This window comes from Artibeus jamaicensis, unplaced genomic scaffold (genome assembly GCF_021234435.1).
Source record: "Artibeus jamaicensis isolate MK-2021 breed Jamaican fruit bat unplaced genomic scaffold, CSHL_Jam_final scaffold_474, whole genome shotgun sequence".
NCBI lineage: Eukaryota > Metazoa > Chordata > Mammalia > Chiroptera > Phyllostomidae > Artibeus > Artibeus jamaicensis.
In genome coordinates, this window is record NW_026522046.1 from 45294800 (window position 1) to 45320017 (window position 25218).

Genomic DNA, 25218 nt, shown 5'->3' on the forward strand with positions numbered 1-25218 from the left:
ATCCGCTTTAGTTATATAACTGGCCCTGCTTGTGCATTGAAGCCTTCCACGGGAGGCTCAGGGTTGGCTGGTGTACTCTGAAAATGCATGGCCATCATCCTGGCCCCAGATTCCTCATGCACCCATCCGCTGACCTCTGTCACCCCTTCAAAGGCCAGGCATGGGTCGCACGTCTCTGCCTCCCTGTCCCCAGCAGGCAAGGTTATAACCTCTAACAAAGTTCTCTCACAGTGGTGGGAACCTCTGCAGTGGGTTTGTAAATGCAACAAGCAACAAGCAAAGTGGCAGGCTTTGCGTGGAGCTGGGGGACTAAGTGGGCTCTTTCCCATAGACCTAACCTGGAAACGGGTTTAAAGAATAACAAAATTATTATCGTGAAATATTAAGTGAGTGTGATAGATGGGAACAGGGCTAGCGGTACCTCTAGCCTGACTTTGGATATATTTGTGAAGCAATGATGGGGGTGGGGAGGGGCAGGGAGAGAGGAGGAGAAAAGAAGGGAGGATATGGTTTGAACACCAGCTCTGTCATTTCCCACAGACCCTCCCAGGCCCTCCTCCCACTGGGGGGTGCACAGGGACTTAGGGTCCCCCTGGTGGTGGTCCCCGAGATGCAGCCTCTGGCAGCATCAGCTGGCCCTGGTGATGCACATGTAGTATTAGGTCTCTCACCACAACTCTCCCAAGAGGACATGGCGGGTGACAGTGGACAAGCCTTGTTATCGTTGCATCTCTGAGCTCAAGAAGCAAAAGGCACTGCAAATAGGTACCGTCTGGTTAGTGGTGTTCACCTGAGCTTCAAACTACAGGAGCTGTTCCCTCAAACGAAAGCCCAATCTCAGAAAAATAAATGAATCTGGAAGAAGCAAGTTATCCTGGTGACGTCCCTGAGTCAGCATTCTCCCTGGGGCGTAGCTTGTCTTTCTGGTGACAGCTTGTAATGAGTGAGCCCTTCCAAAGACAGGAACATTGTTTTCCCCATAATTAACAGTGATACTTGCGTCTGAGCACCTGGCAGGCTTCCTATTGCTTTCTTAGAGAAAAAATAGGTAGGTGCCAGAAAAAAAAAATTATAACACCCACCCCTGTTCCTGGAAAAAGGCAACTATTAATTTTCTTTTTTAAAAAATAGTTTCCTAGCTTCTGGAAAGTGGAAGAAAGAGTGTTTAGAAACTTCTGAGTTTGTCTGGAAGCTGGACATGCCTTAATCCTTTCCCGATGAGATTCATACAGTTCAGTACTTCTGGCACTTCTGATCTCTGAAGCTTCAGAGGGACACTTTTCTCTGTGAATAAAACGTGTGACTGGTATTTATGGGCATTAAACAGACCCTTAGGGGAAGAAATACTTCAATTAGTCAAAGTCACAGGAACAAAATAATGGTGGACCAAGTGCATGCTGAGGAAAACAAATTCACAAGGGTCTAATTATTCACTGCAGGGCTGCATGGGACGTCAAGAGCTTTGACAACAGCAAGCTGGCCCACAAGGGCTTCTGCTTCACTCATTTCTCCTTTCAAAAATGTCTTAGTTGACCTTAAACCACTATCAGTGATCTCCATCAACAGGCCTTTTTCAAGCATGAGCCCTGCACTGCAACTCTGATACACGGCCCTCTTCCTGTCACCCACAGCACATCCCAAGTCACTTGGTTCTTCATGGACACACAATGATCCACGGCCAGCTGTACTGCAACAGGCCTGCTTTGTCTCGTTGCTCAGAGTCAGGCTTATTTCCAAAAAATGAAAGTAACATCCTTGCAGGCAGGGTGTGCATACTGCCCAAATCAATGCCCTGCAGGCCCTGGCCCCAGTCCTTCCCTTAACGAGGTCTCTGGCCTCATAAAAGACAGACCCGCATCCTCGGTGGGTGGCTCAAGTCTGGTCCCACCCAGACTCGGAGGGATGGGCACAGTGACCTCTCAAGAACCGTCCAGTCATGTGATTCTATTTTTGAAAATGAATCCAAAACCCTGGAAAATTCTGACACCAGCCACCCAGACATCTGGGAACTGGCCGCGTGTCTCATCCCACAAATATATTTTTAAAGGGGGCCCTTTATGTTCCTGACACATGGGTGATTTTGAGATAGTGATGTTTACAGAAGGGCTCACAGCTACGTAAACAAACACGCTCAGCAGCTGTGGCGAGTGCACATTAAAATAGTAAAGCATTCATATAGGCTGTTATTTATAGAGGGCAAATTGGCCTGGAGGCTAGATGACAGCCACACAGAGCTGGGCCCGTCGCCAGCCAGCTCCTCACTGGAGCCTTTCTGATTGATGAACTTCCATATTTACCCCCAGTGATTATGCAGCTATGACGAGCAGCCCGTTCCAGCACCGCAGTGCATATGCCTCGTTAGGATAAACCCCCATCAAGCCTTTTTCCCCCCACTTTTTATTATGGAAACTATAGAACTTATACAAGAAGAAGCCAATGAGTATAATTAACTCCCACGTCTCCATCATTTAATTTCTGTAATTGTCAATGTATGGTCAAAACTTGTTCCATCTGCATCACCACTCACTAACTGCCCTCAGGCATCATACTATATCAGCAAAAATTTCAGTATGCTTCTTTAAAGGATAAGGATCCTTTTTGAAAAATAACTACAACACAGTTTTGACCCCAACATAATTAATGATGGTGTCTTCAGATCTAATATCTAAGTGTTCTAATTTTCAGTTGTCTCATAAACATCTTTTTTAAAAAAAAATTAAGACTGCTTGTTTGAATCAGGATGCAAATGAGGTTAATACACTGTGATTTTTTGCAATCTCTTTTTAGCCTCTTAATCTATGAGTTCCCCTTCCATCGCTTTTTTTCTCTCAAGTTTTATTCAAAGAAGAAAACTTCTGAAAGATTGAAATACGCATGAAAACTGGGGCAAGTGGAAGAAATGAGGAAGCCAACTAAGTGTCGATACACTAGATAACACTTGATAGATGAGGAAGCAGGGAGGGAGGACTTGCCAAGACTTAGTGTTTACGGGTTACCAAGGAAAAGGGACAACGTGCACCGGAAGTAGGTGAGAGCTAACCAGAGTAGGTGGCAACAAACCGGAAACAGGTGCTGGGAAACCAGAAGTGGTTTGACGTAAACCGGAAGTGGGTGAAGGTAAACAGTCCTTCACCAGAGGGAAACTCAGTTCTGTAGCTAAAATAATATTAGTTACCTGGAGAAAGTTGCATAAGTCACATTGTGGATCACAGCATTTTTGAATTGGAAAGAGGCTTCACCAGATTCTCACTTTACAGATGGGAAAATGGAGGCTTGGCTACCTGAGACCACTGATGATGGTGTTCAGGCTCATGGTTTAGTGCCTTTTTTTTTTTTTTAAGATTTTTGTTTATTTATATTTTTAGACAGGAGGGAGGGAGGGAGAAAGAAAGGGAGAGAAACATCAATGTGCGATGACCTCTCGCCCCTCTTGCACCCCCTACTGGGGACCTGGCCCACAACCCAGGCATGTGCTCTGATTGAGAATTGAACCAGTAACCCTTTGGTTCCCAGGCAGGCACTCAATCCATTGAGCCACACTAGCCAGGGCTCAGTTTACTGCTTTTTGTATCACGTGGGCTATGGGTTCATGAGGATTCTGCAGAGAAACGCACCAGAAAGAGACAACTAGTATTTAATGTGCAGACAGGCTTTCTTGTCTTAACTTCCACCGTTAGTTTCTCTTTTTCTCTAAGGTTTCTCTGTTGGCCTCCAATGTTATCAATTCATTTTAAAATTCTTTATGGGCTTGCACGAATTTCTAAGAACCATGTATTAAAAAGAGATGTGTTGCAAAAGAGTTCTAAAATTGAAATTAGGTAAGCATTGTCTACAAAATTGTGCCTGGAAGAATCCACTGTGCCATCAGATCTGATTATCAAGTACCATTTTTCTTTTCTGTAATCAAAACGCCATTTCACTATAATAGGGGAGAATAGAAAATCACGGAGTCTGAAGAGGTGGCATTTCTCAGATAAGAGGGTAAGGGTTCATGCTACAATACTCTTGAGCTGTTTCTAGCAATATTTCATACCCATTACCTCCTAAAAACCTTATTTTCTCCTTTTGTTAAGTTACTGCTAACCCTTCTGTTGGGAAGCCATTTTCTCCAGATTTACTGTTTTTCTCTTAAGATGCATAGCCCCAACTACCTAGCCTAGCAAAACAGTTAATTGATGATGTCAAAAATGCTAAGCACTTGGGTAAAAATCTCCTGGTAAGTCTCTGTGAGGAGTAATGGGTTAAAGAATTCGAAGTCATGAATTTACTCTCCTAGATGGAAATCTACCATTCTTCAACATCAAGAAATCCAACCGTCCCTTCTTCTCTGGTCATTGGGTTCAAGGGATTCATGGCTTCCTTTCAAAGCGTCCACCGGGTAATGTAACATACCCAGGAAGTATCATTAGCTGGATGAAAACTGGTGACATGTGCTCCCCAAATATGGTAAACTTTTTGTGATCCTCAGTGTTTGGACGCTGTGTTCTGGTTCACCAAATGTCCTCACAGTCTGGGCTGGGTGCTGCAGGGCACATGCAGAGTTTTCAAGTTTCTCGCCAGCCCTCTAAAAGGAAGAACACTGCAACTCCTCTAAACATTTCCTACCATTTTAAAAGGCATTTACTGTCCCATAACAGGCAGTGCATCAAGGTTACCAAACAGTATCATGGTTAATAAAGCCAAAATACTGAATAATTATAAACACATTATTATTAAAACACCAGTTCCAGAAAATTCACTGTTCTTCCTTCTCCCAATGGGCCAGGAGGAGCTACTAAAATGAAAGCTCAAAAGTCAGTGGCGGTCGCATAATACATGCAATTTAGAAATCAACCCAGGGAGGAGAAAATGAACTAGTGCCTAAAAGTCAGCTCCGATTCACACTCTAACGTCACTACTCCTGTTAGGAAGAAACTGCACCATTCAAATGACCAGATGAGTATCAAGTAGTGGAAGCCTCTCATTAGCACACCCTTAAACAGAGCTTTATGATTTCCTAGGGCATTCCGTAATATGAGCACAGACAGCTTGTGCCAGTGAGGCAGCTCTACCCGGCGATTTCTAATGACCGGAGGAAGCTCACTGGGGAAAACCATATAAATTATTCACACACACACACACACACACACACGCACAAACACTCACACAAACAGAGCAAAACAGCCAGAGAGGCTCTTCTTCCCCAGTTAAGTATGCCCTGGCTCCTCCTCCTACACCAACCTCCTTACAAATCTTGTTTGTTACACCAATTACTTAGCACAGCTCTTTTGAAAAAGGAACCTCAGCTTTGGTTCGGTTTGTCTGCACTGCTTCCTGTCATTTAGTGTCAGCCTGTCCTGGGTTTGAACCACCGTTGCTAAACTCACTGGCTTGCTCAACCTCTGTTATGCCTCAGTTTTGCCACTCTAAAATGGGAACAAAAATGATACCTACGTCCCCAGTGACCTTTCAGCATCCCCAATTCTACCTGATCATTTCTTCCCCCACAAACTGGGAGGGCAGCGGGGAGCAAAGCTGGATGAGGATAGGAAGCCGAGCAGTTGGAAGCAGGGCCAGTCCCACGGAGTGGCCCTACTGTTTGCAAGACCCTTGCAGCTAGCACCTCCACAGAATGACAGATGACTCCCCTCTGAAGGCCATCTGAATGGTCTAAATGGCAAATGTCACCTGTGATGACAGCCAGCACAAGAAACACACACCAGCAGCACGGGAGTAAATGCCAGCCTGGCCTCTGCCCCAGTTACCTGCCATGAATTACAAATCGATGGGTCTGAATTCATGAGGATCGCTGGACTCAGAAAGACTCTGCATTCCTATAAATAGCAACATTGCATCCTTATCACTTCTGCCTGAAGTGGACATGAGTTTAGAATATTCTCGGGTCTTCTGAGGCAACTGCTCAGAGGGGACAGAACCATAGTCTGCATTTGAAAACCATATTTCTATGTTCCTGATTCCCCTCCTAGGTTTCTCATAACCTAGGTAGCAGTTGAAACCTCAATTTAGAATGTATTTTTGTGCTGCAAACTCAACTAATACTTACTTTCATAGTAAGTCCTTACAGATACTTCTGCTTTAAGGTAGAGATGTACTTCAACAAAGCAGACCACACCGGTGAATTTCTACATAGCCAATTCCACTGTTTTCTATTTAACTAAGAATGATATGTATACTGTAGCTGTCTGCTTTGGCCAAGTCATGCTGGAGTAGCAACCCCAAGGGTTAAAACGCAAGGTTTAGCTGTCACTCACAGCTCACGTCAGGGGGCTCTACGCACATCCTGCGTACTCCAGTCTGCAGACCGAAGAAGCAGCCCCATGCAGAACACCCCATTCTCGAGGCAGGAAGAAAAATGAGAAATGGCGGAATGCCTCACGTCTGCTCACCACTTATTAGTCATAGCGAGTCATATGGCAGGGCCTGGTGTCGACAGAATGGGCACATGCAATTCTCTCATGGGGAACAACTAACTGAGAACAAAATAATACAATCTACCACAGATACCCACTCGGGTTTGAAAGCCAATACACTGAGTTGGAAACTTTTTGCAAGTTAGGGTGTGAACGTATGTGGTAGCCACTAGCGTTGTTCACCAGGGAAGCCTGTCTCTCATTCTTCCAGACTCACGGGAGGCTCACATTTTCCTGTTCCTGTGGAGCACGGTCCTGTGACTCACGTTTGTCCCAGCAGCATAAGCATAAGCCACAACAATCGCTCTGATGCAGACTGTACAAGGCATCACTGAGGCCACTCCCTTCTCACTTTTATGATTCTCATAGAAGCACCTGTCACAGTGAAGCCTCCGTCACCCCAGGCCCTGGACTGGCTTTGAAGAGTAGATTCCTGCCAAGTCACCTGGGTCATGTAACATGACTGAGAAATAACCTCGGGCTGGGTTAAGCCACTGGTATTGGGCTATTGGTACCACGGTAAAACCTGGTCTGTCTTGCCCGACAGAAAATGCCACGCTAACGTTTCACCATGTTGGCTGTTGTCCACTGCTATTAGCTCCCAGCTGGCTATGAAGTGAATTCATGGCCAGCGATTTTGCAGAACTCCTCCCTCCTCTACATTCTATCTTCACTGGTTGAGACTTTCAGGTCCGACAACCTGATTCAAATTTTGGCTCCACTCCTGGTTATCCATGTGATTGGGCATCTCATATTCCCATCACCAAACTTCTCCCATTCCAAAAATGAGAAGGATAGACACAGAGAACAGACTGAGGGTTGCCAGATGGGAGAGGGTTTGGGGAAGTGGGTGCAGAAGGGGACGGGATTGAGAAGTGTGAACTGGCAGTGACAGAATAGTCACGGGACGTAAAGTACAGCACAGGGAATGTAGTCAATAACATTGTAATGACTGTGCACGGTGTCAGGCCGGCACTAGGCTTACTGGGGGGATCGCTTCGTAAGTTATATAAACATCTAAACACTATGCTGTACACCAGAAACTAATATAATATTAAATGTCGACTGTAATTGCAAAAATTAAATTTTCAGTTTAAAAAAATAGGAATGATATTTACAAGAGACTTCCATGAGGTGACTCATGCAAGGCGTCCATCCTGGGACCTGGGCACACACTCGGTGTGAGCTCAGTAAGTGTAGGGGGTGAGTCGGTGATGCTGCGAGCCACGCCATCCCCGGCCGTCCCTCGTTAGCTGCCTGTCCCACACCCGTCGCTTCATCAGATGCTTTAGAGGTTGTTTCCAATCCTCAGAACAATTCTGAAAGGGAGGTTCCCTTCCAATTTAACAAGTGAGGAGGCTGACTCTCAAGTGGGGAGCAGGTCACCCCGCTGGTGTGGAGGTACAGCCAGGGCTGCCCGCCCTCCCAGTGCGTCGGCCCCAGGGCCGCCCCGGAGGAGGCCCCGCACACAAGGCACACTGCAAGCAGCGGTCACTGATCCAAGGTTATTAATGCACTGACAGCTACAGCCCGTGATGTGTTCTCTTCCCTCAGCGTCCCCATCCGGCTCGCCTCACCACGCCACAGGAGGCTAGCGGGGGCAATCTGCCCTCACATAATCGTCAGCATTAAGGCTCTTCCAAGGGCACCCACTGGCTCATGCTCTCGGACTCTGCCCCATTCAGCATCACCAGGTGACTGTGCCAGTGACGCTCTGGGCCAACCCCATCCTAACCGCATGGTGCCGTGCCAGGTAGAACCCGAAATGCAGCCAAGCAGCCAGCTCACAGGCCCGGAGGGGAGAAAAGAACAAAGTTTAACATTGAAAGGGAAAATCCATTTTGACTCTGCCAGAAAGCACCATAATAAAAATGTCTAGGCTCCGACAAGCCTAGTCAAACCCAGCGGGGTTTCCATCTGTAGTGTGTCCTAAAGACCCTTTCTGGGTTTCATCATCATCATCGTTTTCCTCTCCTCACTGAAACCATCCTTAGAAGGCTGTAACTAAACGCTGCTGAGCAAATACATGTCCTGCTTCATCTTCTCAAGCATATTCTATACAGGGTGACCATCAGTAGGAATCTGTGGGAGTGAATGGGTCAGGGAGGTAATGGGGCAAGGGAAGAGCACAGAGGAAGGAGGACCGAGGAGACAAGACCAAAGATGGAATCCAAAATGGACTAACGCTACGTTCTCACTGGACCCAGATTAAATCCACTGCCTACAACTCATAGTAAAAAAGTATTGTCATTTATTTGCTTTAGGTACTTGGTTACATATATTGTCTGTCTTCCCACACAAAGTTGAAAAAGTGTACAACCTAAGAAGAAAAATGGGGTTGCTCTGTGGTTCTTGCAGAAACTCTTAAGAATCCACAGGGTCCAACGGGGAGCAAGAAAGCTTTCCAAACACCTCTCTGGGTCTTCCCAGCGTGACTCCTCCGTGTTCCTCCACAGGCACCTCTGCCAGCTCAGCAGGGCCTGCAGACGCCTTGTCAGCCCCCAAGGCCAAGGGAAGAAAGAGGTCACGTTCATTAAACCCAAAACAGACGGGTCATGACTACGTGTAAGGAGACAGCAACCTGATGGGTAACAACCCAGGCCAAGGGCAAAGAAGGGCAGGGTGCTTCCAATGCGACTTCACGGCCTCTGCTGTGGCAGGCGTGGGGGTCAGGCCCTGTGTTTGGTGGGTGAAGTAGCAAAGGCCTCACCCAGGGCTCCAAATGCATATTCCTGGCACTGAAGGGGCCAAGTGTGGGCACTTCGAGTTCCCATGTTGGCAAAGCAAGGTGGCCTCCCTTGCCACCTTGAAGGGTAGGCTGACACAGTGGCACTTAGCATTTTTTTCTCGAGTTCAGTCTAATACATACATGCTCAGCCAGGTGGAAAGGGGCGTCTCATGAACAGTGAGCGTCCATAACCCGGGGGGCGGTGGCCCAAGGGGCAGGAGACAGAGAAAGTGTTAGACAAAAGCACACAGTTGTCTCCAGTTGTCCTCACATGCCCTGCCCTGGGGTCTCTTTTTATGGTGAAATAAAATCCATAGAAGAATCCAAGCAGTATGCATTTAAATATAAATGCTTGGTATGGGTTTTTATCCACCCACCAAAAGTCATGATTTTCACTTTCTCATCTCTCTTCAATCTCCCAACACCATTCCTTCTTAGATAAAAACCTGGCTTCACACGTAGTTGAGAAAATAGAAGAAATCAGACCAGAACATTGGCATCCTCCCGGGGGCTTACCCACCACCCCCACCTGGGCCTTTAAGCATGGTCGGTCCCCCTCCTGCCCCCGGAAAGCCCTGTTCCACCTGCCACCCCGGACCCAACCCTGTACCAAAGCGAAGGCTTAGACTGTGCCCCCTCCTTCCTTCCCACCATCATTGATTCTTTTCTTAATGGCTCGTTTTCATGAGCCTCAGACTCTTCCCTAAGACCTCCCATCTTCAAGAACAAACAAAAACGAAACTCTACTATTCTTGGCATCATGTCTCTTTCCAGTAAGTTCCCATTTCTCAACTCTCCTTCCCACGTCACTTCCAGAAAGACTTGTCTGTCATCTCCAGTGCCAGGGGTTTACTTCCCGTCCCAATGGGCACCCACTCCTAGCACAGCCCTGAAACTCACCAGCAGTGTCCCTCCCGATGACGACTCCAAGGCCACCCCTGCGTTCCTGTCCTACTTGGCCCCACCGCATGGGCACGGCTGACCACTGCCTCCTTCCTTACCTGCCCTTTCCTGGTTTCCATCTCTGCTCCTGCTGTCCCTCTTCTTCGTGAAAGCTCTTTTTCCTCCTCCCCTGCAGGCTGGTTCTCATCTCCCCAGAACCACAGGGCTCGTCCCATTGAGAGTCGTCTTCCCCCTTCCCAGCCAGGCCCTTGGCATCTTTTCTGCCTGTGACATAAAGTTTCTATCTCTGGTCCTAACCTCTGCCCTGAGCTCTGCACTCAGAAACCCAGCTGCATAGTTGGCGCACCTGTTTAGGTGACTAACAAGCTTGTCCCACTACCACGGCCCAAGCAGAAACCAGAGATTGAGGACCTTCTGTTCCCGTCTCTGTCGTCCCCATGTTCATAAATGTCCTCATCGACCATACAGTGACTTACGTCCCAAACTGCAGCACCTTCCTTAAGTCCTCTCATCTCCTTACATTCCTGATGTCCTATCAATATAGCTCCCAAAATACGTCTGTCTCTGGTGACCAGCCCAGAATAAGTTGTCGTAACGTGAAAGCAATGGTATCCAATTGTGTCTCCCTGCTTTACACTGCACACAGCAGCCAGAGCGATCTTAATGAAATGCAAACCAGAGCGAGTCCTGCCCATGCTTACACTCCCCAGGGCTTCCCACCAGACTGGAAAACCCAGGTTCCCTGCTGCAGCCCCAGGGCCCTCCAGCCCGCCTCCCACCTGCGCCCTGGCTTTCACCTCCGTCCACTCTCCCACTTGACTCGCCCTGCTGTGGCCACACAGGTTTTCCACTCTGAGCACACAGCTCTCATGCAGAGGTCTCCTCAGACCACCCAATAGAAACCAAGCCCATCACTGTGCACCCATCATGCTGTGTGGAACTCGTCACCAGCTGGTGTTATTGTGTTACCTTGTTTGTTAACCACTAGCCTGTGAGCTCCGTGACAGCCGTGTCTGATCCTGCTCTTTGCTACACTCCCAGCACCTGGAAGAGTTCTTGGACCACAGCAGGCACTGGATAAATATTTAGGTGCAGAGTAAATAATCAGAAGAAGGAATATCATATATGATCGCAAACTAGATTGGCCTTATGAGCACTAGGGAAAGTCTAGAGTCATGTAAAGTTGAAAAAGAAAGTAAATTAGCCTGGTCTGGGTCAGCCTGAAGCTTCTCGCTCCTGACCTTAGGAATCACTCCAGCGGTTGGTTCTGACCAGCCATTTCTAGTTTCCTAGACTTCCTGTGACTCCGCCAACCCCCACCCTCACACCCAGTGAAAACCTTCCAGGGGGTCTGTCCTGGGTCCTCATCACCTCCTTCTGAACTCCTCCTTCCTCCCAAAGCAGCCCACACCTGCCTCTTGGCATCAACTCCTATAGGTGCGCAGAGGGACCCCCAGGTGCAGCCCAGCACATGCCCTCTGAGCTGAGACCCAGTCAGCTAACTGTCCTGGACGTCACCATCAAAGTGGCCCGCTCTCCTGTGTTTCACCCCTTGATGAATGGGACCGCCAATTTCCCAGTGGCCCAGGTCAGAAACTTGGCTGCCATCTGCAGCTGTCCCCTCCCTTGGGCTCTGTAGCCTCCTCATGCCCAGCCGTCTCCCCAGGTGCCCGGCTGCTGCTAGCAGGTAGAGTTGCTTGGTGCACATGAGGAAAAACAGGCTGGCCTCCTCAGCACGCTCTACTGCCATCTGCTGGGAACTTGTGTATTTGTGATAAATCCACGGCGGCCATTCAACCCTTAGAGGTAGCGAGCTGTGCAGGACCACCTGCGCGACGCTCTGGAGCGGCCCTGGCTGCACTTGTGCCCCCGACTCATCCCCGTCTCGGTGTCTCAGCCTCCTCCCCACTCCAGCACCAGGGCACTGGTTCACACTCTCCCCTGGACTGTCCCGCCCCTTCCACACCGGCTGCCCCAGCCGGACCTCTTTTCTCAAGGTCCCCTCCTCGCAGTTGTCCAAATAAACCTTGTTACCTATGGATCCTGTCCCCTCGCTCCCCGGCTCACACATGCTCAGTGGCCTCAATGGAGCTGAAGAAAACAGACCAAGCTCCTTTGCATGTGGCAGTCATGCCACCAGTCTGGGTGCCCCTGTCACCCTCTCCACGCGCACCTGCTGCTGCACTACCTGACCACATCCCCAGTGATTCTGCGCCTGGCCTGCCCCTGTGCTGTGACGTTGTGCCCACCCAGAAAACCCTCCAGTGACTCCTGGTCGCGCCCCAGACCTCCCGGCGAACGCAGCCTCTCCAGACGCCCTCCTGAGCACTCGGCCTCCCCCGCGTTTCTGCAAATCTCTCTGGTGCCTACCCGCAGTGCAGGTGCCCAGGAGCGTGGCCGGTGGCCCCAGCAAGCTGTACGTTTTTGAGGATGAAGTTTATGCCTGTTATTTCTTTATTCCCAACGTCTAGCACAATCTGACCCTTGGTGGGTGCTCACTAAAAGACAGGAATGCCTACGTGGTGTTTGACAACGCAGCGGCCGGCCTGCCTAAAAGTGTCGCAGACTCTTCGTGGTCCTTTCACCGGCACCATGCTGTGTCCATCCGCCGAGAGCTACTCCTGCCTTCCCTACAAGGCCGTTCTATCGTTTAATTTGAAAATTAAGGACGCATTTTATTCAAAGAGCCTGTTTACGCCCCAGGATCCTTTCCCATCCGATATCCACCATGTGTGTTATAAACTCCATCCCGAAGAAGTACGGGTCGTTTACGGTGGAGACCCTAAAGGCAAACTGGCCCCAGGATCTGATACCCAGTCGCACAAGAGGCTGTGCCAACCAGAAATACGCCTGCGCACCGTCTGTCCAACGCGGCCTCGTCCTCTGCACAGTCACCCGGCGGGCGGAAGCCCGGACTGTCCTGCAAAGTCGGAAGAGCAGCCCTGCCCCTGAGGATCCTACACTGCAGAGCAGAGGTTAGCAAAGGTTTCCGGGGAAAGGGCCAGGTGGTAGACATTCCAGACTTTGTAACGGCCCTTCTCACAACGATGCAACCTGGCCAGCTTGAGCTGCCGCAGGCTAAAGTTTACAAATGAGCATGGCTCTGTCCCAGTAAAATGTTATTTATGGACACATATCATTTTCCCATGCCATAAAATATTATTCTTCTCTGGCGGGGTTTTTTTCCCCATCCACTTAAAAATGTCAAAAGCACTTTTAGCTCTCCCCTGCCCTAAAGGATGGCACTGATATAAAAACAGATTACTACAATCCAAAATGGACTGGCGGACATGAAGGGAACATTTTAAATGGGGAGTGGGGAACAGCAGGTACCCAGCTCTCCTCTCTAGCCCTGGCCAACACACCCAGCGGCCTCGTTGCCATGAAGATCCCAGAGATGAAATCATTTGTATGCACTTTGCATGTGTGTCCCTCCCGGAGGAGAGAACCAGGGTGCAGAGGGCTCCTAGCCTTTGAGCGAGAGCTGAAACTGAACTTCCATTCAAAGCAGAGATTCATCAGTAAACAGTAGGATCATCAACTTAACGTTTTAAGGGAAAAAGAACACAAGAATGGCAGGTTTTCCATTTCACGAGTGTTGGCGTTGACTCTCCCATTTCCTTTTTCTCCTTTTTTCATTTTTAATCCTCACCCAAGGATATGCTTATTGATTTTGGAGAAAGAGGAAGGAGAGAGAGAGAAACATCAGTGTGAGAGAGCAATATCGATAAGCTGTCTCCCGCATGCACCCAACTGGGGATCGGGGATCAAACCTGCAACCTAGATGTGTCCTCACCAGGATCAAACCTGCAACAGTTCGGTTTACAGGACGATGCTCCAACTGCCTGAGCCACCAGGCCAAGGCAGCCTTTCCTCCTCACGGGCTGGGGGAGCTCTCATCCTCTCCTTACAAGGACACCAGTCCCATTGGATTAAAGCCCCACCCTCTGGCTTCAGTGCCCTTTACTGTCCCCATGTAGGCCTGTCTCCAGGGACAGTCACAGTGGGGTCTAGGGTGTCAGCACACGGACCTGAGGGGACAGAGGTCTATCGCACTATGTAAACTCCACACCCACGGCCTGTGGACCCGAGTGATGAGGGCTCACCCCGGGTTTCCATCCCCACTCACAGTGGGCAGCCTCCACAGCAACCCCCACACTCCAGCAACAGCTGGAAAGTGGACCCCGCTGATCCCTGGGGTGGGAAGAGAGTAAGTAAAGACCACTCCCATGGCATTAACTGTACTTTATCTAAAGTTATGTAAAGCAAAATAGACTAAAACTTGGCTCATTGTTGCATAATCAGGCAGTGAGGAAAAACCCTAAAATGCGTCATCGCCTCTTCCCCCAAGGCCTCCCACAGCCCTCCTCTCTTCAATGGACTGTCCGGGCGGGACATTGCTAACAGAGCCCCCAGGGTGGCAAGGTGGGGCGCCCGAGCGCAGGTGCAGCGTCGCCGTCCTGGGGAGAAGCACCAACTAGGAGCATCCGTGGGGCCAGTCTTGGTCTTTACAGAAAGTGCCTTAAGGAAGAGCTTGGGGGTGTGCAGCTGCCAAGGCTGCAGTCCAGGACACGTCCCCCCATCCCCCAGCTTGGGCCTTTCTCCTTCGGGAAACTTCTCTGCAGTGAATTTTGTGCCCCTCTGGCAGGAAGGATGCTGTGTGCCCAGTGGCTGGCACAGCACATAGCGTGGTCCATTAAGTCTGGGGACTCCATTCCAATTCACTGAGTGACGTCTTTTAATCCAGAACCACCTATTGACTCATTCTGCACTATCAGCTGTGCTGTGTCACCTCCCCCCGACAATCCCTCCCGCCTACTATTGTCTGAGGGCTCCAGGTTCTCAGAGGTGAACTTGCCCACCCAGCACAAAGTCCCAGCGCCCCAGGCAGAGCTCCCACCTGCAGGGCACAACCATCCGCCCAGCTCCTGTCCTGCCCCAAAGCCACGCAGCTCCTCTCCCCTTGGACCCCCTTCTTGCCCACAGGACTTGGCCATTTGGACAGTGGCTGTCATTTCCAAGCCTTCCCCCAGAATTCCGCCTTGTGGACTCATCCATCATAGTTTGGAGCTACATGTTTCTGCAGTTCAGGCACACCCCCGGGCGCCCTCCTTCTCAAAGGACGTTGAGACACCATCACTCATTTTGTGACATTAATTAAGGGACAATGGTGTTCAAACACCTGCTTAGATGTCTTCAGACTAGTCATTGCTAAAGTACCATGTAAAACGTCACCCTGCCTTCGAGAAGCAAGGCAATACCTGCAACACAGCACTAGGGACCATTGACTTTAGGAGGGAAAATTATGGCATTTAAGTAGTTGATCTGATAAATTTCCAAATTGGTTTAATGTTGTTACTTTCTTGTCAAAATAGAGACTATTAGGAAACTATTTCTCTCTACCCATTAACCCTTCTAATAAGAACTGGAAAATAAGGTAGAGTTTACAGAGAACAGCTAGTCACTAGTGAGACAGCTGTCACAGGGCTGCTTAGAATTGGTCTCTTCGTGGTTATTTACAATACAAATAAAGCCGTATAGCAAGTTACCCTTCTTGATATCTATACTGACTAAAACTTACCATATCCAATGCAGCTCTTTTATCCTAACTGTAACTAAATCATTAAACTTAAGGGAAAAGACTTTAGACACTTGAGTTAAACAGATGGCTCCTTGGCATGTTGCTGGGTGATGGTGGATCTCAACAGGCAATCTGTTTCTTAGAGAATGTCAAGGTGCCAGTGTCTTTGAGGTGACTCGTAGGTGCTCACCCATCTTCCTGTTCAACTGCATGGCCAGGGCCCAAACTCTGCACTTCAGAGAGAGGGAAGGACTTGACCATGGAGCCCAGAGTCTTGTCTGGACCGAGAGAAAACACTGTGTCTACTCAAGACATGATCCATATGGGCCCCCACATTCCCATCGTATTCCAGATCATTCTACTAAGGGGAACCCAGGGATACAGATATGATGCTACAACCAGTAAGTGTGGGAATTAGGGTTGGTGCAGCTGGAGACATTACACTTGCTCTCTGTCTACTTTCAATTGATGAGTATTAAACATAATTCAAACTCTGTATGCAGCTCATGGGAAATTATTCTGAAAGAGGAGAAATGCATTTTATTTATTTCTCAAAAGCAGAAGGAGAGGAAACTGAAACACAAAAGTTAACTGGGAATGGAGGTGCCACTCGATGCTTCTACTCCCGGAAGTGGACATGTATCAAATGCCATCGCCAGAAACCCCAAGTGACTATCAAAACGTGCTAGAATGCATCTCCGTCCAAAAACTGACTCGAGTAAACAAGCCATCAGCTGAGGTTACAGAAATCTTTTTTTTAATTATACAGTGAAACATCTCAAAAGAGGCATCTGATCCAAAGTGGTGGATCATAGCAAAACTGCATTCAATGAATAAATACGTTCAGGTAACCCCCACTGTCAATGGGCTCTATGAGGTGCATGGAGCTCAGGTGGCTGCACCCTCCAGGGAGCACAGGTGTGCTAGCAACTGCACAGAACCCACCCCCGCCACGTGGTCTCCAGCCACACCTCACTACACCCCACTACCGTGATTGGGTTTCAACTGGTGCTGAAAACAGCGAAGCACAGTTGGCTGAGGGTAGGTGGGCGGAGGTGGCAGTGGCTGCAGCCAGAGGCAGAATTGAGAAATCAGGTGTGGAACAGGACACCCACGCAGAGAGCTCAGAAGTCAGGTTCGGCAGGTGCTCCCATCCCATGGGCATCACCTCCTTCCAGCTTCCAGCAAGAACTCTCGGGCTCCGCAGGGGCTGAGTGAAGCCAGCGGTCAGAATCCAGCCTGGTGGCCCAACTCTTGACTCCCACTGAAGGCCACGAGTCAGAAATTTAACATTAGAGAGCACAAGGTTAGCCCTTCCCATCCTCTAGACCCAGCCAGCTGCCTGCAGTGGTTTGATGGGCCGGTAAACCCCTCTCAGACCCACCACACAATGCCCCATCTGACCCTTCCTCCTCAGTGTGGGGGGGGGGTGGTGGTGGCTGGGGCATGCTTGGCTTGAAATTGAAAAGAAACCAAAGGTTCACCAATGAACACATTACTTTGATCTATGCATGTTTATGGTCCATTTTGACTTAGGATTTTTAAAAATTCATCTTTGTGCCCTGATTGCAGCCAGAGACAATTAACTGGGCTGGATGCCATTCTCAGTAACTGTGGTGCTGTCTCCAGAATTCAGGACTGTATTTACAGGCCTTTGGAAAGTTCAAAAATCTTGAGGTTTCCTAAGACTCCCACAGCAAAAGATTTCTTATCCTACCAATGTCTGATACAAGTACAAAGATATATAGACAGCTGCTGAAGTCCAAAACTTATGACTTCCAGACAAAATGGAAGCATAGGTAGACATACCATGCCTCCTCACTCAACCAAAAGAACAACAAATGAAAAAAAAAAAAACAGAACTGAGAGAAAATCAAACTATGGAAGTCAGACAACCAAGGAGTTAAAGGAGAAACATTCACCCAGACCAGCAGGAGGGGCACAGACAGGCAGCTGGGTGGAGAGAACTCACAGCAAGGTGGCGGTCGGCAGAGCAGGCGGTCCTATATTTGCGTGTGGATAAACTGGGAGGAACAACTGGGGAGTGAGACAGAACACGCAACCCAGGATTCCAGTGCGGGGAAATAAAGCCTCAAGATCTCTGACTGAAAAAACCTGTGGGGGTTACAGCCAGTGGGGAGAAATTCAGCCTCACAGGAGAGTTCACTGGAGAGGCCCAAAAGGTCCTAGAATGTACACAAACCCACTCACCTGGGAATCAGCACCAGAAAGGCCCAATTTGCTTGTGGGTAGCAGCAGAAGTGACTGAAAGCTGGCGGAGAGCTAAGCAAGTGGCATTGTTCGTTCTTGAACCCCTCCCACACACAGCTGCACAACACAGCAGCGTGAGTTGCCCTGCCCTGGAGAATACCTAAGGCTCCACCCCTTACTATGTAACAGGTGTGCTGAGACAAAAAAAACAGAGCCCAGATGAAAGAACAGATCAAAGCTCCAGAAAAAAAAAAGAACTAAGCAATGAATAGATAGCCAACCTATCAGATGAAGAGTTCAGAACACTGGTAATCAGGATGCTCACAGAAATGGTTGAGTATGGTCTCAAAATAGAGGAAAAAGTAAAGGCTATGAAAAGTAAAATAAAGGAAAATGTACAGGGAACCAACAGTGAAGGGAAGGAAACCAGGGCTCAAATCAATGGTTTGGACCTGAAGGAAGAAATAAATAATTCAACCAGAACAGAACGAAGAAACAAGAACTCCAAAATATGAGGAGAGGCTTAGGACCCTCCAGGACAACTTTAAATGTTCCAACATCCGAATCATAAGGGTGCCAGAAGGAGAAAAAAAAGAGCAAGAAATTGAAAACTCATTTGAAAACATAATAAAGGAGAACCTCCCTAATCTGGCAAAGCATATAGACTTCCAGGAAGTCCAAGAAGCTCTGAGAGTCCCCAAAAAGTGGGACCTAAGGAAGCACACACCAAGGCATATCATAATTACATTACCCAAGATTAAAGGTAAGGAGAGAATCTTAAAAACAGCAAGAGAAAAGGAAACAGTTATCTACAAAGGAGTTCCCATAATACTATCAGGTGACTTCTCAAAAGAGAAGTCAAGAAGTCATACTATCAGGTGACTTCTCAAAAGAGAAGTCAAGAAGTCAACCCTTACAGTCAAGAAGAGGCTGGAAAGGATTCAAAGTCATGAAAGGCAAGGACCTACATCCAAGATGACTCTATCCAGCAAAGCTATCATTTAGAATGGAAGGCAGATAAAGTGCTTCTCAGATAAGGTCAAGTTAAAGGACTTCATCATCACCAAGCCCTAATTATATGAAATGTTAAAGGGACTTATCTAAGAAAAGAAGAAGATCAAAAATACGAATAGCAAAATGACAACAAACTCACAACTATCAACAACAGAACCTAAAAATATAAAAATGAACTAAGCAAACAACTACAACAGGAACAAATTCACAGAAATGGAGATCACATGGAGGGTAATCAGCAGGGAGATGGTGGAGGGAGAATGGGGGAAAAGATACAGGGAATAAGATGCATAAATGGTAGGTACAAAATAGACAGAAGGAGGTTAGGAATAGCATGAGAAATGGAGAAGCCAAAGAACTTATATGTATGACCCATAGACATGAACTAATGTGGGGGAATGATGGTAGGATGGAGTGTACAGGGCAGAAGGAAATAAAGGAGAGAAAAAATAGGACTATAGTAGCACAGTCAATAAAATATATTTTTAAAAATGCAACACGCACCCCATAGGGTGCCCCGTTAATTCAATGCAAAGAGATTTTATTACGAGTCTATGGTAGGCAGTCCTTGAACTTTCATGAATTTAAACAAGGTTCAAGGGGAAAATGGCTACCATCAGGTACACGTTGTAGTGAAAAGCACTGGATGTAAAACAATCATTTATCCAAAGGAAAATGATAAACCTCTGGATATGGAATAGTTCATGATGGTGACATATAAATCATAGCCATTGGTCATTTTTTCATGTACATGGATATTTTAAAGTAATTTGCAACATGTTGATTAAGTGCAATTTTCATTGCACGACACTATATTGAGAAGGAAAAGGTTTCTGTGAGGGCGATCATGAGCTGGTTGCAGTGACAGCTCTCAACTTTCCAAGGCACTCATCCATAATTAAGTCCCCTGAGAATACAGCCCGCACGCCATCAGTGAAGCATAACCTGCTGGCTTGGCCATCTGAGAGCCAACCTTTGACTCGGCCTGAGACCCAAGCCAGCCTTGATAATGGGGAGGGGCTGCTCCTCCTTGATGCTCATGAAATGGGTGAGGAAAGGAGCCCCCACCCAACTCCTAGTGCCTGACATGAGATTCATAAGAAACCAACACAATCCATTGTGAATGAGGTTCAAACAGCGCAGTATGGCATGCTGTTCATTCTGACACTCAGTGCCAACCGTGTTCTTACCAACAGGTCATTAAATAGAGGGAGCAAGGGAGGGACCTACCGAGAGTCTATATATAAGAACGAGGGACTGAGGTTGGATGTATGGGTAGATAAGTAACCCTAAGAGATCCAACCTCTGCTATACATGCCTCCTTCCTGGGAGGCTTAGGGGACAGACACGGCATGAGAACACTGAGCCCTTCAGAGGGAAGACAAAGAGAAGGTGGAAGCCATTTGAAGGGGGAAGTGAGAAGAAAAGGAAAATACACTTTGCCTACTGATTTTTCTTGTCACCCTCCTCTTTTATAACCCATCAGACCTTTGTATATTTGTAATTCTGAAGTGATTCCAGAGCAGAAAATTCACCAAGATTCCATCTCCCTAAGGGCAGTGGGGATGAGCAGGAGAGCATATTTTTTCTCATTACTAGGGCTCTGTCACTAGAAGGACATCACTTTTTAAAAGCTGTAGACCCTGGTGGCTCTTCTGCACACAGGAACTTCTCACTTAAATACACTTTCAAGAATATGCGTGCACATGTATGTTATATAGCTGAACGTGTACATACATATTTCGATACTATATACATATATACATGCAAGTATACACATTCAGATATATCCATGATACATATACTCAATGATACCTTCACAACAATTGAATTATATTAGTTCAATACATATGCAAAGACTTCGCCACTTGACCTCTGCCTTGCTCACTTTGGATCTGATACTTTAGCCAACACTTCCACCCCATAATGTCACTGTGCTGATGAAATACCTTTTCCAAAACAGTGAGACAGAGAAAATACTTACTAAGCAACCAAGTCTGGTTTCCAGCCAAGTATCTGCACAGACAGGTCTTATTAAAGAGCAATATCAGGCATCCACGTGACACCCACATTTCTCCCCCCGCCTCCTTGGCCATTAGAATTCAACATCACAGAACGGGCCTGGCCGACGTGAAGGAAAAAACGAACCTGACAGTAGTTCAAGCAATAAATGTAGATTTTAACCAGGAACTATTGCAATAGGGGAGAGAGACCTCAGTACCGAGCTGGGCGCAGCCCCAAACTCAGCAGAGGTGAGCGGGGATTTGTAGCCCACTTGTCAGTGGGGGGTGCCAGGGAATAAAGAAATACTGAGAAGAAACATCGGGGGTCAGGAGATTCCAACTAAACTGACCTAACAGGACCCTTGCTGAGGCAGACTAGGGTCATCAGACATCACCTGGGGGACGGTGGAGGGTGAGGACCCCAATTATATACTGACGGTGATCAGATATTGAGGGCAGGGGATTCTGGCTAAACAGACTTAGCAGGACTTTCGATAAAATGGGGCGATGCAGAGGCACAGAGGGTTCGGAGGAGGCTGACTGCAGTTGCTCAGGGAGAGTGTTCATCACCAGCGATGGGTAGTCTTACCAGCTGATCAGGCTGAGAAAGCATGTGAGTCTCACCAGGCAAAGCCCTGGGCTTCCGATCAGAAGACATGCTCATACCTTGACCCTGCTGCTCTTGACCTTGGCCAAGACATCTGGTTTACCTGGACCGCAGTTCCTCTGCCTGAGGGGAAGGGCTGGTACCTGTCCAGCTTGGTTTGGGTGATTACCAAGGATGTAGAAGACCCTAGCATAGAATCTGTAGTAGACAATCAAGAAAAAAAGGTCGCCTCTAAAGAACTGATGTATCTCTAGTGCTCGGAAGTTCTACTCACCTGGAAGATGGCAGATGGTTCCAACTTCTAAGAACGTCCTGTTAGAAAAGAGCACTCATCCTCCCTACAAGCTGGCAGTTCTTCCGTTACACTGAATCTCAACAAAATGAGCTGGGAACCTGTCTCATGTAATTCAAGTGTGTCAGAACACCCCGGCACTAAAATTCTCTTTGCGAGGGGAAAAAACACCTGTCTGCCAAGTGTTTACAAATGAATCAGCCACACAGAAGAGTGCTGAGTCTTCACTTCCCATTCAGGTGTTTTATACCTGAAACTGGTCAGACAGGAGGGATGCCTTCCATCTTGGATGGTAGGACTCAGGAACAAAATCATTTTAAGTTATTCAGAATCACTGAATATGCTACAAGAACAACAACAACAAAAAAACCTTTGTGATTATCTGGCCCTTGTTTATCTGGCGACTTGACCCAAATGTGAAGAGAGAAATGTAGCCATGAAAGACGCCACATGTCCATTCATTCATCAAGCATCATGCATTTCAGCCCAGTAACTACTCACGTGAAGATCCGCAGAACCTGCTTCTTTCTTTCCTGATACGAAATCCTAACAAGTTCAGAGGACTGGATTCCCCAACCAGGGAAGATTAGAAGCAGCACATGAAGAGAGGAGATGGGTTGGCTGGAAGGGGGCACATTGAAAGCAGCGAGAGCTGAGTCTGGCTTTGTGCTGAAGGACATCTTGTCTGAGCAGCCAGCAGGACGGCACGAAGGCGCTTCTGTGACACTGAGCGTAGTCTGCTTGCAAAGAAAAGGAAGCACTGGCCACAGTTTACAAAGTAAATTTACAATTTCCTCCAGCCTCACCTAAGAAGTGTTTATTTATTTGTATTGCAGTTTGAAGGGGGAAGCCTTGGTTATCTGGAAAACCCATCCTGCGGCATATGTTCCCACGTTGCTGAGATATTGGTGGGTCCCCGTCCCAGCCTCCCTGGCCCCCAGCAGCCCGTTGTCCCAGCCCAGGCTGTCCCAGGGGAAGAGCCTCCTGCTCCGCTGCTCTAACCCAAGCATCTCTACGGGCCTGGGCCATTTTTTAACTCACATGAGTGAACCATGCCCTCGGCCCTAAGGTGCCTCCCTGTGTCTTGGAAGGATGCTCTGGGCACCCTGCCCTTCTAGGACCCTTGGGTGCAGGCTCCCCGGAGTGAGCGGGCAGTGACTGCTCTACCGGCCACCATTCTTCCAGGTTCCTAGGGGCCAGGGCTCAGTGAGAAGACAACGTGACCCAGAGGACAGAGCCCCTGCACTAACCAGCTATGACACCACCATGCGTCACTCTGGGCCTCACTTTCCCCTGAAGGGACCTCTATTTGGCAGAGGATTTCTTGAGAGCTTGAGTCCGCACGCCTTCAGGAATGGCTTGCACTCTCGGCCAGGCCCAGGCCACGCCACTGGCCCCAGCTCTCCTTTTCACACCGCCCCCTCCCTTCCAGTCTATGTCCCGGCACCTGGGTGTCCAGAAGTTGAAGGCCCATGTCAACCGCCAAGGTCCATGTCTACACCTGTGTCCTGACTAGTATCTAATAGGAGAGGGGACGTGTGCAGGTCACAAACTAGAAACACCAGATTCGATATATATTTTAAAAAATCATAGTAGTTCTCTCCGTCCCAGAGGACAGCACCTAATCCACCAACTGTGTGGCCAGCTTGACTTGGGTGATGAATCCCCTTTATTTACTTCCATCTAAAGTGATTTAATATTGCCAGCCACTGACCTCAATTGTGTATCAAGGGAAAACTCCTCAGAGGAGCCCAGGGCCAAACCTCCTTATTGCCAGAGAAGAACCAACTTCCTGTTCATTTCTCATTATAACTGCAATGTTTTCACATTAAAAGTAATACTCACACAGGGTAAGAAATTCGAATAGTATAAAAGAATATATCATGGAAAACTCATCCCCTCCCCTCCTCTGTTCCCCATGCCACCCCTGGACAAACCACCACTCACTCGTACCCCTTCCAGAAATGTCTGAGCGTGTGTCCACACGCATGAATATGTATGTACATTTATTACACAGATGAGAGCACACATTTTCCCCACAGGTAACTTTTTTAATGTAATATATACTATAAATCTTCATTAACCCATTAACATATCCTTCCAAATTGCAAAATAATTTCACACTGCGGAGTCGCCCTGCACAGGCCGAGGTGGCTTCCCCGCCTCCCTCCCCAGGGGCCCTGTTGCGGAAACTCACTCCCACCCACACTGCACGCGGACAGCTCAGAGCGTGGGGGAGCATCTTTTAACGCACAGACTGGCGTTTTTTTCCTGCCCTGTGCCTGTTTTCGCTCATGGATTTTCAGTTTTCTCTTGCCGATTTGGAAAGGCTTGTTCTACATGAAGGAAACTGGCCCTTTGTCCATTATTGTTCTACAAACTTTTTTCACAGTCTGTCCTTTATCTCACGGTTTTCTTTGTTCCTTGTAGCTGGTTTTTTCCTAATCTTTCGCCTGCAGAATGTTTGTACTTGATATCTCGACACTTATCAGTTTTTCCCTGTATGAGCTCTGCCTTTTATGTCACTGGAATGTTTATGTTTCGGGAAGATAGGACTAGCTCGTGTTCCAGGAAGAGGCCTTCCCTACCCTACATCACTGAACATAAAATAACTCTGCCGTGTTTTCTCGGAGTCCGTTCACAGCCAAACTTTTACACTGCCATCTTCCGTCCAGCTGCGCTCGGCTGGGGGCCAGCTGCACTGCACAGCCAATGACCAACCGACTGTCCACACGCTGTCCGCTCGGTAACCCCTTTCCTCTCCTCAGCTTTGCACTCCGACCCTCTTCGGCAAAAGAAAACAAAAGCCGGTGCACATTCCTGACCTTTGGACCACTGGGACTATGTCCAGTTCCAGTCTCAGCTCCCCTAAGCTGTCTCTGCCAGCACAATGGCTCACAGTGGACGCTGTTGAACTGCGCCCCCAAAAGTCGTAGGGTGAACTCCTAGCCCCCAGCACCTGAGAAGTTTGCATTATCTGGAAGTATGGTCATTGCAGATGTGACCAGTTAAGATGAGGTCATAATGAAGAGGGTTGGACCTAGTCCACGGTGACAGTTCCCCTTACAGTCGGGGGAATTTGGAGACAGACATGCGCTCTGGGAGGGCGCCGTGTGAGGAAGAAGGCAGAGATGGGGGGACACTGCAGATTGCCAGCCAACCCTCGGAATCCAGGGGAGAGGCCTGATCAGCTCCTCTCAGAAGGAACCAACTGGCAGCCCCTTGATCCCAGACCTCTGGCCTCTGGAATGTAAGGCATGGAGCTCTGGCGTTTAAGCTGGCCAGTCCGTGCACGTTGCTATGGCAGCCCTAGCAAACTAACACAACCATCAGAGGGAAAATGGACCATTTCTTATTCATGACTGCAGACCCGTTAGTTTGCCTTGGAGAAGGTGCGATGCAGAGGACCCTTCTGTGCCGGTCATCCCCACGGTCATGGTCATGGTGTCACAGTCATAGTCATGGTGCG

At 48.2% G+C, this 25218-nt stretch overlaps 1 protein-coding gene across 1 annotated transcript in view; it reads left to right on the forward strand.

Annotated features, from left to right (window-relative positions):
* KCNJ6 (potassium inwardly rectifying channel subfamily J member 6) overlaps window positions 1-25218 on the forward strand; it is a 182097-nt gene that overhangs the window by 144776 nt on the left and 12103 nt on the right. The window lies entirely within an intron of this gene.